Here is a 19,424-nt window from a genome sequence, read left to right on the forward strand (position 1 = left end):
GCTTCAAGAACTGCAAGTTTGCATTCATTTCATCTGCATTTCTGTGTCTTGTCTGCCAGCCGTCATTTCTCTGCTATTATCCTTTTTATAGTTAATAACACCCATGCCATCTGCTACTGCTATGTTTCGGCATTGCATGCTATGGTTCACCGGTAGAAAGGGTAAGGTACTGTATGATCATTCTTATTTCATCTTGCATTGAAAGCTCTAAACCAGCAAAATAAAAGTCAATTTTAATGATCGGTTCTAATGTACCTCTCATATAATAGGAGTGTCTGTTGGCTTTGTAACTAGTGTTCTTGTTATTTTGCTTATCCAGAGTAATCTCTCTTTTATGTGTAAAGCAGTCCGAGAAACTTCAGAAATGAGAGGATTTAGCACTTTCTCTGAACTGCAAGTGGCAGTGCACTGCAATAGATGCTAGGTTTACTAAGACTGATAAATACTAAAGAAATTTATAGCTTAAAAGTATTTTGGTTATGAAGTCTCACAGTGACCAAGTATGTTGTATAAGACGTTCAGACAGCTCTTGTCCTTCTGTGTTAGGGTAGTAATTGCAATAATTTTTCTGCATTGTCTTGTTTAAGAAAGTGACATCTAGAAACGAAAGATGCAGCTTATATACAATAAAGACAAACCATTGTACTCAAAAGTGATATCTCTAATGCTTTTAGAAAAAGCGTCTGTAAAAATGTTTACTGTGTTTGGTAATATTCTTTATCAGAACTGCTTAATTAATGATGCTCCTGTGAAATTTTTATAAAATTTATAACACATTTAGAGTCTTATTGTAAAAGGCCAAGGCCTTTATTTTTAGGTTAAATATATAATACTGCTTATAAACTAAAGCAGGTAATGCCCCCACACTGGAACTCTTTTCCTGAATGAAGTTGAATACTTTAATGCATTTCTAGTAATAGCTGCTGGATGCAGGTGAAGACTGCAGTATGGAGTTCTCTCCTCTGCAGTTGCTAAGGAGACGCCTTCTTTGGACATCCAGAGGCTATATTGTTTGCCCGTTTAAAGGAGAGGAGACTCAGACCTCTAAGAGCAAAGTCACCTCTATCTTCTGATTTACTTTTAAATTATTTATGTTAAGCTGATCTTCCCTTTAACAATCCCAGATTTATGTGGCTTGCTCGTAAGATAATTCCTTCAATGAATTATTTAAATGACAAGGATAAAAAAGAGTGATATGTATTTTAAAAATGGATTCTTAGTTCTGAGACTGCCGGATTTATTATTTTCTAGTGAAACAGTTATGGGAATCTCAGGCAACATGAGACTCTAGCTTGTTAAAGAATTAGGTAAGACTCTCTCTGTATATATTCTTGGCAATAATGAGTTATTTCACATTCATAAGTCCTTGCTCATAAGAAATTCTTTGAAAATTTGGAAAAAGTTTTTATTGTCTAGTGCATTGTATATTCTTGATTATAACTGAAAGCAAGTTTACCAGATGTGTATTAGCATATGCTTAAATGTGTTGAAGTTTTTATTTAATGCCAGAATTTTTTAAAGCAAATGAAGTATCACTTGATACATTTATAAAACAAATTCTACTTATTGTCAACTATTAAAGGGAAAGCTAGGATTCAGATTCATTCATTTATTCAACATCTATTTAGATATTACTCTAAGTTCTGAGGATACAGTAATGAACAAAACAGATGTCCTCTTGGGTCATCCATTCTGGTGGAGGAGAAAGCCAGTGAACAAGATAGATTAGTAAAGTCTAAGTAAGTAACAGATTGCTGAGCCTTGGGGAGAGAAAAATAAAGCAGAAAGGGAGAAAATGAAATAGCAGTGAGGTTGTGTATGTGTGTGTATGTGTTGTGGGGGGAATGCTGGAATTTTAGAGTGGCCAGGAAGTGACTCGTTGGGGTGGTGCCTCTCAGCGAAGGATCTGAAGGAAGTGAGGGATGAACTGTATGGCTTCATTGGGGATGGTGGTGGGGAATAAGTCATTCCAGGCAGAGGGGACAGTAAGTGCCAGAGGTTGTGCCTGCCATAATTGAAGAACAGCAAGGCGGTCCACTCTGGCTGAACTGTGAGTAACCAGGAGGGAGGGTCGTGGGAGATGAGGCCTAAGAGGCAACAGGGAGCCTGGTCACGTGCGGCCGTACAGGCCACTGTAAAGACGTTGAATTTTGTTTCGATGAGACCCCATTAGAGGGTTTCGAGCAGAGGAGTGACAGGATGTGATTTTTTTTAACAGTATCACTCTGGCTACTGTGTTGAGAATAAAATACAGGCGGCATGGACAGAAGCAGAGAAACTAATTAGGAGGTGGTTGTAATCCAGATGAGGTGGCTCCATGGTAGCTGTGGGAAAGGAAATAGTGAGAAAAGGTCAAATTGCATGTGTGTGTTTAATCAGCTTTATTGAGGTATTAACATACAATATAGTATACACATTATAAAGTTCAATGAGTTCCTTTGTATTGACAAATTTATATACTCATATAACTACCAGCACAATCAAGATACAGAACATTTTATATCACTGACTGGATTTCTTTTTCCTTCTTCCAGTCAGTCCCTGTTCCCAGCCCCCAGCCCTAGGCAACCACTGATGTACTTTAACTGGAGATTAGATTTTTCTTTTGGAGAGTTTCACATACATAGAATCACACAGTGTGTACTCTCTTGCCTACCTTTACTTTAGGCCAGCATAATACTTTTAAGGTTCATCCACGTAGTTTGTTCCTTTTATATTGCTAAGTGATAGTTTGTTGCATGTTATATTTAATTTGAAGGTTGGCATGTAGCATGTGAGAGTAAGACAAGAGTGTGGGTTGACACCAGAATTTTTACTAGAGCAACAAGAATAGAGTTGTCATGGACTGAGGTGGGAAAGATCACAAGAGGAACTAGTTTGTTGGTGGGAGATGTTGATGGGGGATGTGGGCGCCAAGATCTTATCCTTGGACATGCTTATAAAGAAATTTAGATGCCCGTCAAACTTCCAAATGGGGATGTCAAGTAGGCATTTGAAGTGCAGGGTTCAGGAGAGAAGTTCATGCTGGAGAAATGAATTTGGAAGTCTTTGGCATATAGCTGGTATTTAAAGTCATGAGAATTTGAGGGTAAGGGCAGAGAGAAAAAAGTCCCAAGTAAGAGCACTGGAGCACTCCACCATTTGTTCAGAGGGCACAGAGATGAGGCAGAGCTAGCAAAGGAGATCGAAAGGAAGCAACCAAATGGGGGAGGAAAACCAGGTGAATGTGGTGCTCTAGAAGCTCAGAGAGAGAAAGTGTTTCTAGGAGGAAAGGAGCATCAGCAGCTGTGCCAAATGCTCCTGATAGATCAAGTAAATGGAGGGTTGAAAAATAATCACGGGATTTAACAATTTAGAGTCCACTGGTAACATTGAGAAGAGCAGTTTGAAGGTGGCTCTGGCACGAATAATGTCCCTTTTTTACTACAAAATATTTTCTTATAAGATCATAAGCATGTACTTCTATGACATAACAATATCACACTCAAGCACACCACATGACATTTTAGGTGAAATGTTCAAATTAAAACGATAAATTATTACACTCTTATTATGACCCTACCAACCACACTGAGGTGGACCTCACTTCTGCCAGACCCTGTAGACATTGGTTTCGGGTTCTGCTGTAAAGGTACGGTGGGAAACACAGTAGTAGCTAGAGGAGACCTGAGAACAAGGGAGGGTTTTTTTAAGATAAGAGAAATAATAGCATGTTTTATGTTTTTTACCGACAGTGATTCAATAAAAAGAGAAAATTGATTCAAGAAAGGGGAGCATTGTTGGATCAGTGTCCTTGAGAAGGCAAGAGAGGATGGGATGTAATACATGGGTGGGCATTGCCTTTGTCTAGGAGCAGGGACAGTGCATCCATAGTAAAGAGAAATAAGGTCAAGTGTGTGGAAGTATGAGTAGGTCGGTTGTTACCCATCCACTTCATTTCCATTATCGTTTAAATTTCTAGCTGCATCCTGAAACATCATTTGTTTCTAATAAAGAGGATTGATGCCCGGAAGAGAACAGATTTTCCTGAAACAATGGATAATTTGTCATTATAGTGATTCCCAGTTTTCTGGTAACTCAATATTTCAGAATATGTGTGATTTTAAAGAGATGCCATGAAATTCTCAAAACAATGTTAATTTAAATTAACTTCAGTTTTGAAAAAATAATTGCCATTATAATTCTAGTATGTTACAGGTTTAAAAAGATTTGAAAACTATAACTTTGTTATATTTTTTTTTAGAAATATTAAAGAGGAAATACTTGCCAATTTATCTTAATGAACTGGGTTTTTAAAAAATTATTATTATTATTATTATTTTTATTTTTATTTTTAGCAAGGGCAAAAAAGATCCTTTTCCTATCAGCGGCCAAAGTTGTTTGCATGTATAGGATTCTGGACGAGACGTTGGGTGGAAAGCTTTGGTGTTATACTGGCCGTCGAATTCAAACCTTCATTGCGTGTGTAGTATGTGTGACTCCTTGTGCTCAGGACTGAGGGTGTACAGGTATAAGACAGGGCCAGGATGTCAAGGACCATGTGAGGAAGTAATTGTAATATGACGTGAGATATGCTGTAGTAGTTATATGTAGCACATTGAAACACAATGGAAAGGCAGCCAGCGCTTCACAAAGGAAAGAATTTTTGATATTTCCAAGTTATTCTTCTTATAATAAAATTAAAAATCATGCTAGCCCTTAAAATTTCAAGTTGTTCTAAAGTATATAATGTAAAAATGTAAAGTTCCCTGTCCCCAGGCGCTGCCTCCCTTCTCTCTCTCATTACCTCTTCTATCTGATGCAGCTCTGACGGTTGAAGGGAAGTCAGTCGGGTGAGGGCCATTGTGGCAAATGGATGGGAATACGACACTGCCAGTGTGCTCACTAACTACGGGTGTTTGGTGCTGTTGGCGCCCTGAGGAGGAAGTGAGGCTGTAGACACATACAGTGGCAGATGTATCTAATATAAAAAGCCTATATTTTTATCTTGAGGTCAGTGAGAAGCCAAAGAAGCAGGACTCTAAGCAGAGAAGAGACAGAGTAAGACATGGGTTTTAGATAAATAGCCGTGATTCTTAATAAGGCCCTGAATGCATAAGGCAGTGGTAATGGGGCAGAAGAGGGCACAGACTTTGAGATTTATGGGAGGTAAATCTATGGGAACTGATGATTGCCTGGAAATGGGAGGTGAGAAAATTGGAGAAAAGGTGACATTTTTGTTTTGGTGCACTGTTTGAATGTTGTTGGCATCTGAAACAGAAAGCCCAGGAGAACAGAAGCGGTGAGGAGCCTCTCATGTTTGTGCTGTCTGGGACACACATGTAGGTGGCGATGGTGATGGGGTCTGAGACTGGGTTGGGAATGGAGATTTGTGGTTATCGGGGTAGCGCTGGTAGGTGGAACCAGAAGTTGAAAATTTTAAAGCCCAAGGGCTAGTAAATGAGTGAAGATTAAAGCTGAAGGAAAACTCCAGCAATTTGGAGAGCTAATGCCCTGTTTGAAGAGGCAGCTGTCACTTAGTTCCAGACAGTTGAGGCTTTGAGTAATGCTTGTCCAAAGTTGCTAGATCGTCAGGGTTTTCCAGTGAAGCCAAAAACCCATATTTTCTTTGTGTGGGAATTCGAGTATGTGTGTGTTAAACCTCCAGACTAAAAACCATAGATATATGTAGGCCAACAAGATGCATCTATGGGATAGATAAACCCCCTGGATCTTCATTTGCTGGTTAAAACCACGGTAGTAGCAGGTATGAACCTTCTGGGAGATCCCAGTGAGAAGAGAGAGGAGGACCAAACGTCAGGGCACACTAGGGTGAAACCATCAACGGGATGAAAGGGATGATCAGAAAGAATGGAATGAAAGTACTTGAAAGATACAAGTACTGTTTTTATAGGTCAAAAGTAGTTTCATGTCTGCAGTTCATATGGCTCAATCTAATAGAAGACTAGTATATGGTTCACACTAATAATTAGAAGATATCCAGTTATATGAATTTTACCTTCACATAAAATTGAATCTATTTAATAATTTACTATACATGATTCATAATGTTACTGATAGCATATTGGCATAATAATATTGATAGCTATATTTACCGAATGTATATTTTATGCTAGGCTCCATTTAGAGTTTTACGTAAGTTGTTAACTCATTCAGTCCTCGCAGCCTTAAGAAGTAAGCACTCTGGTTGTTTTCTTCTATGAGAAGGAAACTGTAGGCCACGTGGACTCTGAACACAGTTGTGCTCTGGAGCAGTTTTCTTAATTGCCTCAAAAGTTGTTGTAGAGATTTGTCAGCTAGTTTCTAGTTAACCTTTATAATTTTATCAGAAAATGAATTAATTTAAAATATAAGGAACATTAAATTGCAGTTCATGCAGTTAAAATTTTTTGCCATGTTAATGTTGTACATGCTTTATTACTTGCTAGAAACGGTAGCAGTACTGGTGGTGGTAACAACTGCTGTTACTATTACTAAGTACTTGTTATGAACCAGGCATTGTGTTCAACAGATGCTTTACATTAGTTTATAATTCCTAAACTCCACAACAATGAGGTGGTTTCATCTCTAGTTTTAGAGTTAGTGAAACTGAGTTTCAGAGAAGCTAAGCACCCACGATTAGTGGGTTATTGCCCAGGTTGTTCTAGGTCAGTAGTCCTTGAAGTGTGGTCCCCGCCCAGCAGGGGCAGCATCACCTGGGAGCTTGTTGGAAACAGAATTTCCAGCCTGGCCCCAGACTTGATGACTCAGAAACTCTAGGAATGGGCCCTTTTTAGTGTTTCTGATGCACTCCGACGTTTCAGAACCATTGGTCTGCATCCAGTGGTCTCAACACGTTACTGTAGTTCACTCTCATAACAGCCTTATACATTAGACGGAATTTCTCCCACTTTATATGAGAATCAGACAAGAGAGTCAAGTGACCCTGCCTTGATCTGAGATTGTCTCTTGCTGTGTCCTAACCTACATAGAAGGGATGTCTTCCCTTCAACAAACTTGTGTAAAAATCTAAGTTTTTTAAAGATGAAAATTAAGGATATGTATATGATCAGTTCTTCATAAAATAACCCTTCACTTTCAAAGGATTTTATTGAACACATCATTTAAGCAGTATGTTCTCCAAAATGATTTACAGTATGAAATTTGTTTGCAGGTTTATTTGGATATGCTTTTGAAGCAATGCAAGTTGTATAAGACAAAATACATTTTTAAACATTAAAAATGTTTGAATTAAAAGAATCTTCTGGAACTGTGTCTTAGTGGAAGTCAATTCTCATTGGTCTGATAGCGGACCTTTCCAATTCAGTCCATTAGAGCTCCCTCATTTATTAAAATGTAGAATTACTACAAATCAGCCTAGTGGTGAAGGGGAGTGTTTAATTCAGAAAAGTTACATTGATCAAGTATCTTAGGGCAGCTTTGCCCCTACTGCATTAACATCAGTCCGCTCAGCGTGGCCCATCTGCTTCATTAATCACTTAACAGAATAGCACGTCGTTAGAGTAACCTGTGGTTGCTGGCCTGTGTTTTCGGCTTTAAAAACAACCATTTCAGCCCTGGCTGGTCGGAATGTTGTCCCATACACCACAAGGTTGCAGGTTTGATTCCCTGACAGGGCTCATATCTAGATACTACAGGTTCAATCCCCAGTCAAGGTGTGTGCAGGAGGCAGCCGATTGATGTTTCTGTCTCACATCGATGCTTCTTTCTCTCTCTTTTCTCTCTAAATCAGTAGACATATCCTTTGGTAAGGAGTTAAAAAAACAACACAACCATTTCAGCATTATTATTGGTAAAAAGATTCCATTATCTTCTGTTGATTTTTGACTTAAAAAATTTCCCTCTGCAGCTTTCTATTTTTTATTTTTATGTGATAACTTCTCTTCAAATAGAAACAAAATAAGTAACCATTAAGATTTCATGTAAGGGGAGTATAAGGAGCTATAACTAATTTTCTAATTAGATGTTATCATTCCAGTAGGTGTTAAATGGGGAAATGGTTCTGAATTCATACGTTGGGGGTTTGCTGTAGGAGGATTGGATCTCACTGCTTTACCTTTCTTCTTCCTAATTTGCATTCTGTTCAAGATCATCCCTGAATATTTAAAATTATAGTTTTCCCAAATTTAATCAAGTGTGGACTGTGAGTAGCTAGGATTAGAGTGGATATTTAGTTTTATGTTTTTAATCATTTATGTTTTTATCTTACCATTCCCTTCTCTGAAATTTTTAGTAGTAAAATTAGTGCTTGCTCACTGTAGAAAGTTGGGAAAATATAGAGTAGTATGAAGATAATACTGATAATCACCCATAACTCTGTAACCCAAAGATAATTATTAGTAACATGCTTTGGATTTCTTTCTGATGCTTTGGGGGGGTGTATATTTTTAAAAATTGAGTCATTTTGTGTAAATAAAGTGTCCATATTTTAAGCTGCAAATATTGTCATGAATATTTCCCCATAACACTAAATGTTCTAAGTTCTAAGATTTTGAATAGGTACATAACATTCCATTGATGAATAATTATATTTAACTGTTCATCTGTGTTACAAAGTTTTTTCCCCTATTTTAAGTAATATTGTGCTGAAATTCTTGTACATAAATCATTAACCAAATCTCTGTTTACCTTAGGATAGATAGATTCATAAACAAATTTGTTGGAACAAAAGACCTATTTTTAATATTCCTCAAACAATCCTCCCCATTTGCTTCAAAGAGAGATCAATGATTTATCCTCCCCTCTGCTTCACGTTCTTCCTAGGTACTTAGTATTATAGTTTTAAAAGAATGCCGACCCAGTGCACCTGCAAAATGTATTTAATGTGCTTATTTCTTGTTTGATAGCAGGTTCGTTTCTTTGTCTATTTTTGTTATTGTTGGTGTGCTCATATCTTTGAAAATATGTCCTTTTTGAAAAGGAGTAGGGAATAGTTTTAGACTCACTCATTTACCCTATCATCTGAGAAATTGATAGTATGTATTGTTAAGTAATCTTTGGAAACACATTGCTTAGTAGGTGTTAGTGTGAAGAGTAAATTAAGATATATAAAGAAAAGTATTTCTTTAATTTAGTATGTAATGGGTATCTGAAAATATACATGAAATAGACTGTGTGCCTTTTAGACATAATATTTGTCCATAAGATATATTAATAAATTTTATTATTTTCCTTCAAAAGTGAGTATATAGACAATGAACCAAAGTCTTATGGACCAAAGTCTGAATGTCCCATTGATGATAAAGGTGTACAGTTTTAGCATGCCTGATGACTTCTCAGTTAAATTAGGTATATAAGATTTATGTTTATTGTTGTTCCTATTGACACTTTAATTTTCCACTAATCAAAAGAATGGTATAATAGAATGCAAAATATATTAAAATATATTCATGATCACTGCTTCTCAAGTGGAGATGGTGATGCTACAATAACTAAATTGTTGACCTGGTACTATTTATGCCATGCATGTGGTGGTACAGAGTGTCTATTGTTTGATGTAAAAAATTTCAGGTCATTGTACAAGTCTGAGGAGTCATTGTACAAGAAATTAGAGGTTATATGAAAATTGAAAGGACAGGTACTGCTTATGTAAAATATAATCTTACATCTCAAGAAGCTCTGGGGACTCAAAACTAACTTGAAGGACAATTAAGCATTAAATTGCATGCCCTTGTAACTCTAATAGTTCAGGGAAGGGAATAATAACAATAGATTTTCCATGGTTACCAAACTTTTAATAAAAGCATTTTACATATGCAATCTTATTTATAAGCCAAAGCTGAGACCAGAAAATACAGTTGCTTTCATTGAAGTCAGAAGACACTTGGAGAATATACCAGTATTCAATTTATTTCATCCATTTTCTTTTCTCTCTTCTCTTATCTCCTCTTCTTTCCTCTCCCCTACCTTCTTTCTTTTTCTTTCTTTCATCCATTCTTATTACCAATAAAAATTTGACTGCTTACTGTTTACCAGGCATTAGGCTAGTTCCTGAGTGTCAAGTAGTGAGCAGAGCAAAGTGTCTGTCCTCAAGGATCTCACATTTTGAAAATCATTATTCTAGAGGAGGCTTCCTGGTTGCTTAGTTTCAGGTAGTTCTGGGACTCCAGCTTAAATATACTTGATGCTTAGTTTCAGGTAGTTCTGGGACTCCAGCTTAAATATACTTGAGTTAAACTCTATCTTCTGGTAATGCCTAGGTTGCACAACTTATTTTTACTTTTAGACACCTAACTACCTGGTGAATTCTCTAAGAAAATGCTTACTTCTGCCAAGGTCATCTTTGTCTTTTCAGCCTCCACCATTAACTCTACATGCGGTCTGTGAACATTTATTCTCATCACGATGCTTTGTAGTGCACCCATATGTGTGCACCCTTGGTCCACTACGTAAGTCCGAGTTGTTTCATCACTGCATTTTCTTAATATTAAATTTGGAGTCCCCTAAGATATTTTGACTAATCCCCTGGAAAAAAGAATTATGATTCAGATAAACTATAAGGCAGCTGCATCTTTGCTGCGTTGTTAGCTTTAATGAGGATATCTGCTTTGGGAATATAAAAGGGAATTGAGCTGAACCTTTGCTCATGGGTGATTTAAGTCAAGTGGGGATAGGTGTCAGTGGGATTTTTTTTTAATCTTGGAGAGGTTGATTGGGTGTCTTCCTGGGGAGTGAGTGCTGATGAATAAAAGAAGGTAGCAGGGTAGAGAAGAGGAAGCAAACAGTTATTCAGGATGCAGTTAGTGTCATGTTAGGCACTGTGGTCCTCGTATGTACCCCACACATCTTATGAGAGGGGTATTTTTATTTCCATTTTATAGATAAGGAAACTGAGGCTTGGAGGAATTTTTAACTCAAGGTAACATGCACAAGAAGTGGCCAAGCCTGGATTCAAACCCATGCTATTTTCATTGCACGGTGCTGCTTGTTCACACCTTTTGTCCCTTGTTACCCTTGGCCACACTGACTTCTTTCTTCACTGCGTCTTAGCCACTTTGCAGTTCTAGCTTCACTACTGTTTTCTCTTCCAAACAGTACATCATGCTTCCTAGTCTGAGAGTAGTAAATGTTTTCATGCTGTCATGTGGTTTGGTTGTCAAAGTTTCCCCTGTGCTCAGTGTATTCAAATTGTTAGCTGTCACTTGGCAGGGGCTAAGCTGAGGCAAGGGAGCTGGGACATTGGTCAGAAGAGATCGGTATGAGCCATAGCATGCAGCATGAGATGAGCGATCTGTCACCAACTGTGAGGGAGGCTTGGAAGACTGGCCCAGCAATGTTCTCTGAATGGACTTAAAGGGCAGAGGGTCAAATAGTGTTGACCTGTACACCATTTAATTTTATTCCTGTTCTGACTACAGAGTTCTTTTAATATATCAATGAAGGAACATACCTAAGTTGTTGAGGAAAACAAGCCAACATATCTTCTCAGTTTTATTCCTCCTTTGCAGACAAAGTCCTGTCTGCCTAAGAAGCCTAAATGTGGAGGACGGATCACCAGTAAGATGAGGTTGGCAATACTGACCTCTGGTATTACTGTAAGATTAGAGAAAATGCATATAAATACTCAACATGATGCCTGGCAGATAGCAGGGCTCAAAAATAGTGACCAACTTTTATTTGCATGAGGTATACTTTGATATTTTAATGGAAAGACTATGAGTATAGAAAATAACTATTTGAAGGATGTATATAAATTGTTGCTTAACCACTTTCTCTGGGTGGAACTTTTGAGCCATCTTGCAGAACTTTGGAATGTGAGCCAAAGTAAGTCCTTTCCTTTTAGCAGTCTACACTTTTAGGTTAATGAGATAAATGAAGGCCATGCCATAAATGTAGTGTATAGTTGAGTGTTAGTAAAGCGGACAGGTTGGTTCACGGTGGACAGAAGGAAACAAATCTGAGTGATAGGTTATCTGGCAAGAGATTCCCTTTTTTAGCTTTATTATAGACATTAGAACCAAACTAACATTGCACTAATATTTTTTAGTGTGACTTATCATTATGAATTTTTTTTCATGTTTTTAATACTTTGTACTTGGTAAATTGGTTTAAGCATAGTGCTTTGGTATAAATTATTACAAGTAGGATTTGAGCCCTAAATTGTAGGGAGGGCTGAATCAATGACATTTCACTTTATCTAGATTGGGTTTTACAAGCTAGAGTTACAGCTTGTGGGATGTACTGGGATTATGTCTGGGTTTATATCGCAGACTTGGTCTGGAAATATATGCTTTCCTAACAAAAAGATGAATATATTAAGAGCTTACAGCTAAATATAGAGAAGGAAGGAAATAGCATATTGCTGTCTCTCTGCTCTGAGCAGAAATCCTTGGAGAGCTACTAAGGGCAAAGAGGGAGGCCTTCAGAAATGTTGTTCACTAGGAATATTGTAAGAGTATAATGTAGAAATACCTTTACTGTACTTTATACCCTGAAGCCATATTTGCATACTTTAAGTCTAAAGGGCTTCTGTCCTCTCACTATGTAAGGAATAAAATCTATTTTCAGAAACTCTAAGCATTCTATTTAAAGTAACAAATAGATCATTATAGTTTCTTATTAATATGATTCTGTCATGTTAGGCCACACCTATTTTGACCTTGTTTGTCTTGGAGGTGGACAAGAGAATTAAGTAGCAACTTCTCTTTTCTTATAGGTATATTTTAGTTGCCTTGCTTTAGTTTTATTCCTGAATTTTCTAACATGTGTTTTTTTTTTTCTGTGTTTCCTAATTCATGCCTAATGATTAGGCCTATAGTGATTCTATAACACAGTTCTTCTTTTCTGAATAACCCTTAACCTTGGTAATCAGTGAGAGTGTTTTTGAAGTTCTTCGTTTTTCCGTATGAACTGAGATGTGGTTTCAGCTCTCCAAAATTACCTCCTTCTCTCTCTCTCCCCCTTCCCTTCCCTAGAATACATAGGCAAGGTGGGACAACTGTAATTGAACAACAATAAAAAAGAAATTAAGCAAAAACAAAAGACATGTTCTACTTTTTGGCTTCTCCTGGAAAAGGGAGTAGTTTGTAGCAACGTTTATTTGAGTACTATTAATTAATAAACCCAGTAAAACTTTCGATAATAAAATTCTTCAGGAGGTCAGGTTTGCCACATTTCAGAGTTGAATCTGGGTCTCTTCAAACCCAAAATAAAAAATGTTCAGCCCTCCAGTTTCAGCCCGTTTTTCCTCCTGTGTTCTCTGTGATGTGGAGTAGCACTTCTGCTTACCCAAGGTATCCAATTTGAAGCCTTCTATTTCCTTACATCTGCATCCCTTACACTGTCTCAATATCAAATGATTCACAATCTCCATTAGACTCTACCTTTTCTTTATCCCCTAAGTAACTTTTTAACTCCCTTCTCTCCCTTTTCTGGTCTCTGTTCTGCCAAATCACCCTCTTTATTGATGTCTGGGTGAGTTCTCTAAAACCATCCTATTTCTAATGATATTCCTAATTTCTCTAATTTCTACCCTCTGTCAGTATTTTAAGACTTAAAGATTGAAAACATAAATCTTAATTTTTCTTAAATTCAAGTTTAAGGAATGGTGGCCTCTTTACTAAAACCTGGAGTTAAAGTAATTAGGAAACATCTGCAGAAACTAAAATTATCAGTGTATATTTACATATAAATTTGGTGAGGATTTTTGATTGGTTGGGATACGTTGATTTACAAGCATGTAATTATAGAATGAGTTGAAACGAACCCATCAATCTACATCTGGTTTTCTTGTCTGTTTGCCCCAATGAAAAATATCAGTTGCCCAGTACAATGCTGAATCTGTCCAGGAGAAGCACAGTATTGCTTTAGATAGTCAAAGCAGAGGTTGTGAGGGAGAAACTTTGGTCAATATTTGCTTGTGTTTTATTCAACAGTTTGGAGGCTTTAGCTAAAACTGTTCAAAAGAATTGAGGGAGTCAATGATGGCAGCTTTAAGGGATACTAAGCAAAAATAATGATTTCTTAGGAAATTTTAGGATTTCTTTGGAAATCCTATTTTTAGATTCCAAATATAAAAAAATGGAACCATACACTGAATAATGAATCAGTGGATCATTATTCATCATTCAACAAATACCCAGTGAGCACTTGTTTGCCTGGCATGATTCTGGGGGCTTGGGATACATCAGTACATAAAGCAGATAAAGATCCCTGCCTTTGTGGAGCTTCCAGTCTAGCGGCAGGAGCAGGCTATAAATCTAAAAATGTGCTGTGTGCGTGTATGTGTGTCATGGGGTGAGTACAATGGAGAAATGAAAAAGTAGAGCAGGATTTGGGGGACTGAGAATGCTTGATGGGGGGCCCAGGATTTAGTATACACTGGTCAGGAGCTCTGAGAAGGTATCATTTAAAAAGGTGACAAATTACCATTTTTCTGATAATTACAAGTTTCATGTTCTTCTTTTCTAAGAACATGTCAAGCTTTGAGAATTCAGCTATGCATCAGATTCCATCCCAGAGCTCAGGGAATGCACTGCTGAGCAATGGAAGGAAAAAATGTTAACAAATGAGCATTATCGTGTTATAGGTGCATTGATAGAAGCTTGTACAAAATGTAATAAAGTACAGAGATCATTCTTTCTCTAATCTGATCTTGCACTGACCTAATGATGATAAGCAGTTTATTTACGCTATGGTGCTTAGACTTCTGAATATCAAAACATGGTTTAGATTACTTTAGATTTAGAGTCATGTGAGTTGGTTTTTCTCTCTCCACACCTCTTTATTACCTTCTTTAAAAACCACCCTCTGAGCACTCAGCCTGCCCCAACTGGTTACAAATTACAGTCTGCAGCACTTTGAACCACCTAATTATCTCAATGGAATGTTTTTATTCAGCATCTTTCATGTACCCACTCACAAACATATAATGAGTACCTATAAAACATGCAGGGTGCTTTGCTGCGTGCTAGATATACAACAACAAATAAGACCAAGAAACTTCCGATTTCTAGGAGCTGCTGTTCTAGTAGAGGAGGCATCAATATGTACTCAAGTAAGAGGTGACATACAATATATACCAGTGATTCTGAAACTTAAAAAAATATTTTATTTATTTACCTTTAAGAGAGAGGGGAAGGGAGGGAGAAAGAGAGGGAATGAAACATCAATGTGTGGTTGCCTCTCATGTGCCCCCAACTGGGGACCTGGCCCACAACCCAGGCATGTGCCCTGATTGGGAATCGAACCAGCAACCCCTTGGTTTGCAGGCAGGCAATCAATCCACTGAGCCACACCAGCCAGGGCTGATTCTGACATTTTTTAATGTCAGGATCCCTTTACAAACTTATTGAGGACTCCAAAGAGCTTTTGTTTACATGAGTTACATCTATTGATATTTACAGGTTAGAAATTCAAACTGAGATTTAAAAATTATTTATTCACTTAAAATATTAGTAACAAACCCATTATACTAATAACAGTTTATGAGAAAGTAAGCTGATTTCCCATTTATTTGGGAAATCATTCCCCCCCCCCAAAAAAAATTAGAAAAGTGATCATGTACATTTTTACAAATCTTTGTAATGTCTGGTTTAATAGAAGATAGTTGGATTTTCATCTCTGTTTCTGCATTCAGTCTTTTGTGATATGTGGTTTTGGTTGAAGAAACTATATGAAGAAAATATAGTTTCATGCAGACATATGGTTATAAAAAGGAGGAGTATTTTAATAGCCTTTTCCGATAATTGTGAATTTTATTCTGTGATACTTTTCCAGAACTCAACAAGTGATAGTTTCTTATAGGTTAGTTGCAATGTGGAATCTGAAACTATGGTAGTGAGATTTATATATGAAAATACTCCATTACATTAAATTCCACAGTCTATCTGGTACTTTGAATGAATCTTTGGTGTCATTATCTCTATTTTTGCTAAGATGCCAGCAGTTTTGCCACCATCGCTCTTGTACCATCAGTGCAGATGTCAACACACAGAGGTGTCCTAGTATTATCGTAAAGTAATTTTGCCCTGAGGGCCCTTGACCTCACTGGCTCCCCAGTGTTGCATACCTCATTTCACCTGATCTTCACAGGAGACCTCTGAGATGGTTGGTGATATTAACCCCTTTTGAAATTTGTGGATACAACTCAGAGGTGCTAAGTACTGTCCTCCTGAGGTCACACAAGAATAATTTAACTGAGACTTGAACCCAAATTTTCTGACTGGAGGTTTTGGCTCTACTTTCTATTTCATACTGTTTCCAAATTACAGAAAGGCTTATTATTGTTATCTTAGAAGGACTTTGTCTAGCAAGAAAGGGATGGGAGGAGGCTTATTAACAGGCCCAGGGTTGCTTGAAGTCTTAACACTCTGTTTATTTTGTTGCCTTCTAGGTACAATGTCATCGCAATATACTAATATGTTATTTAGCTTCCATGTCTTTGTATGTTTTTCATTTTTCTTCTTGTGATTGATTTCTACTTTTCATAGCATTGTGGTCAGAGAAGATGCTTGATATGATTTCAGTCTTCTTAAATTTATTGAAACTTCTTTTGTGTACTAACATGTGGTGCATCCTAGAAAACATTCCATGTGCTCTTGAAAAGTATGTATATTCTGCTTTTGGGGGAGTGAAATGCTCTGAAGATACCAATTAAATCCATTTGGTATAGTGTGTTGTTTAAAGCCACTGCCTCCTTGCTGATTTTCTGTCTGGAAGATCTATTCACTGAAGTCGGTGGGGTGTTAAAACTGTATTTCTGTCAACTTCTCCCTGTATGTCCATCCAGATTTGCTTTACATATTTAGGTGCTCCAATGTTGGGTGTGTAAATGTTTACTAGAGTTATATCCTCTCGTTGGATTGTTCCCTTTATCATTAAGTGGTATCCTACCTACTCTGTCTCTTACTATAGCCTTCGTTTTAAAGTCTATTTTGTTGGATATAAGTACTGCTACCCAGTGGTTTTTTTTCCTTTCTATTTGCATGAAATATTTTTTCCATCCTTTACTTTTAGTCTGTATCTTTCTATCTGAGGTGTGTATCTTAGAGACAGCATACATATAGGTCTTATTTTCTTATCCATTCAGCTACCCTGTGTCTTTTGGTCGGAGCATTCAAGCCTTTTATCTATCTATCTATCTATCTATCTATCTATCTATCTATCTATCTATCTATCTATCTATCTTAGAGGGGAAGGGAAAGGAGAGAGGGAGAGAAGTATCAATGTATGGTTGCCTCTTGTGCATTCCTTGCTGAGAACTGGCTTACAACCCAGGCATGTGCCCTGACTGGGAGTCAAACCCGATTCTTTGGTTTGCAGGCCCAAGCTCAATCCACGGAGCTACACCAGCCAGGGCAAGCCATTTACATTTAAGGTGGTTGTTGATAGATACATATTTAGTGCCATTTTATTTTTAAAGTATTTTCCTCCTTTTTTTTTTTTTCCTTTTCCTTTTTCTTCTTAAAGTAAGCCCTTTAACATTTGTTGCAGTACTGGTTTGGTGTTAACAAACTCCTTTAGCTTTTTCTTATCTAGGAAGCTCTTTATTTCTCCTTCAGTTTTAAGTGATAGCCTTCCTGGGTAAAGCAGCCTTGGTTGTAGGTCCCTGCTTTTCATCACCTTGAATATTTCCTGCCACTCCCTTCCGGCTTGAAATGTTTTTGTTGAGAATGATAACAATTTAATTGGAGCTCCCTTATATGTAACTACCTGCTTTTCTCTTGCAGCTTTTATGATTCTCTCCTTGTCTTTAAGCTTTGCCGTTTTAATTATGCTGTGTCTCTGTGTGGGCCTCTTTGGGGCCATCTTGTTCGGGACTCCCTGAACTTCTTGGACTTGTGTGGTATTTTCCTTAACCAGACCAGGGAGTTTTTGGTCATTATTGCAAAATACTAAACTTTCTCTGTCTATAGTCTGGAAAATGAAGATAATAATAATACCTATCTTATGTATTGGTTGTGAGGATTTAATTAGGTAAAACATGTTAAATGTTTAGACATATGTATCAAACCATGCTGACACAAATTAAATGCTTAATAGAGTTAGCTTTTATTATTTACACTGAGACAAGACTCAGGCATTTCAGCTGAGGGAATACCTTGAGCAAAAGCTGGGAACTTGAGTCATGTGAGCATTAAGTATAATGTAACTGAAATTAGTGGTTCATAGAGGAGTATATTGGGAATTAAGATAGGAAATGTAGATTTGGACTCTGATTATTGCTAGACTACAGTTATAAACTGTTGCTCAAAGCTGTGCTCCTAATGCCTAAGACAATGACTAGTATATGACATATTTATATGCTACCTGAGTATCGAAATGCTCAAATAAATTTAAGGAAAGAGCAGATCCTCTTATCATGAGCACCATATGTGGGTAAGGTGACATTTTAGCATAGCCTAGAAGAATGCATAGGCTTCTCATAAGCAGATACTAGAGGCTATTAGAATATGTGAAGATAACTCCCCACTGAACAGTGTACTACCAAACCAAGTGATTGTACTTTTCAGGAGACCAAATTACTTGAGATTATGGTCTGCCTTATCCTTGCTTATATCTTCAACACAATACCCGATGTGAATTGGGGCTCCATAGCTTTTGAGCAGTTACTTAAGCATTTAATCTTGTAAATCTGTTTTTGCATAATGTTTTCATTTCACAATAACTTTCAGAGAAAAGGAGGCTTTCCTGATTATAGAGGCTATTTTTTTTACTTCAATTACAAAACAGGTAAATAACCACTTTCTTTCATGAACAAGCAGTAATTTATTCATAGTTGCTGTATGTCTTGGAGCAGAAGAAAATGTGACTAAGAGAACAGATTCTTAAGCAGTGGATCAGGAACAGCAAGGTATAGGAGTTTTAGAAACTTGTCTTAAAACCTACTTCAAATATGTGTAATACTATGGAATGTAAATAGAATCCTGAAAATGTAAGTATTTTATTTACTGGATGGATATTGTTTTTCCTTCTGTGCACTTTATACTGTTTCCATGTAAACCAGTCATTATTAGAAATAAGAATTTACCAGTAATCCCTTCTTTACTCATTTTTTCTGGCTAGTCATTTATTAGATTATTAATAGAGCTTGTTTTCTTTCTCTTAAGGCTCTGTGGGATAGTAATATGTTGATAATTTAGTATATATCAGGCACTGTGGTAAATATTGTAGAGATTAATGATCTCATTTAAACCCTACAGCAACCTTGTAAGGTCTAGGTACTGTTATCATCCCCATAGGTAGTATTATCATCCTCATTATTGATGAGAAAAGTAAAGCTCAGAGAGTTTAAGTAACATGCTCAAGGTCTGGGTGAATAAGGACAAAGCTATGCATCAGGGCCAGCCTTCTTAGTCTTTATCCTGTACTGCTTAACAGATACTGAAAAGCAGTAGCTTTGTGGGGCATTGGAGTGGCATAGAGAAGTGTTTTCCACACTGTAGACGGCAATTCACTGTGGATTGTGAATCCTATTTGGTGGA

General features: G+C 37.1%; 1 protein-coding gene across 4 annotated transcripts in view; it reads left to right on the forward strand.

Annotated features, from left to right (window-relative positions):
• The window catches only part of OSBPL9 (oxysterol binding protein like 9), a 138,545-nt gene that overhangs the window by 33,142 nt on the left and 85,979 nt on the right, over positions 1-19,424 (forward strand). The gene's annotated exons all lie outside the window — the stretch shown is intronic.

Source organism: Artibeus jamaicensis, unplaced genomic scaffold, assembly GCF_021234435.1.
Source record: "Artibeus jamaicensis isolate MK-2021 breed Jamaican fruit bat unplaced genomic scaffold, CSHL_Jam_final scaffold_1019, whole genome shotgun sequence".
NCBI lineage: Eukaryota > Metazoa > Chordata > Mammalia > Chiroptera > Phyllostomidae > Artibeus > Artibeus jamaicensis.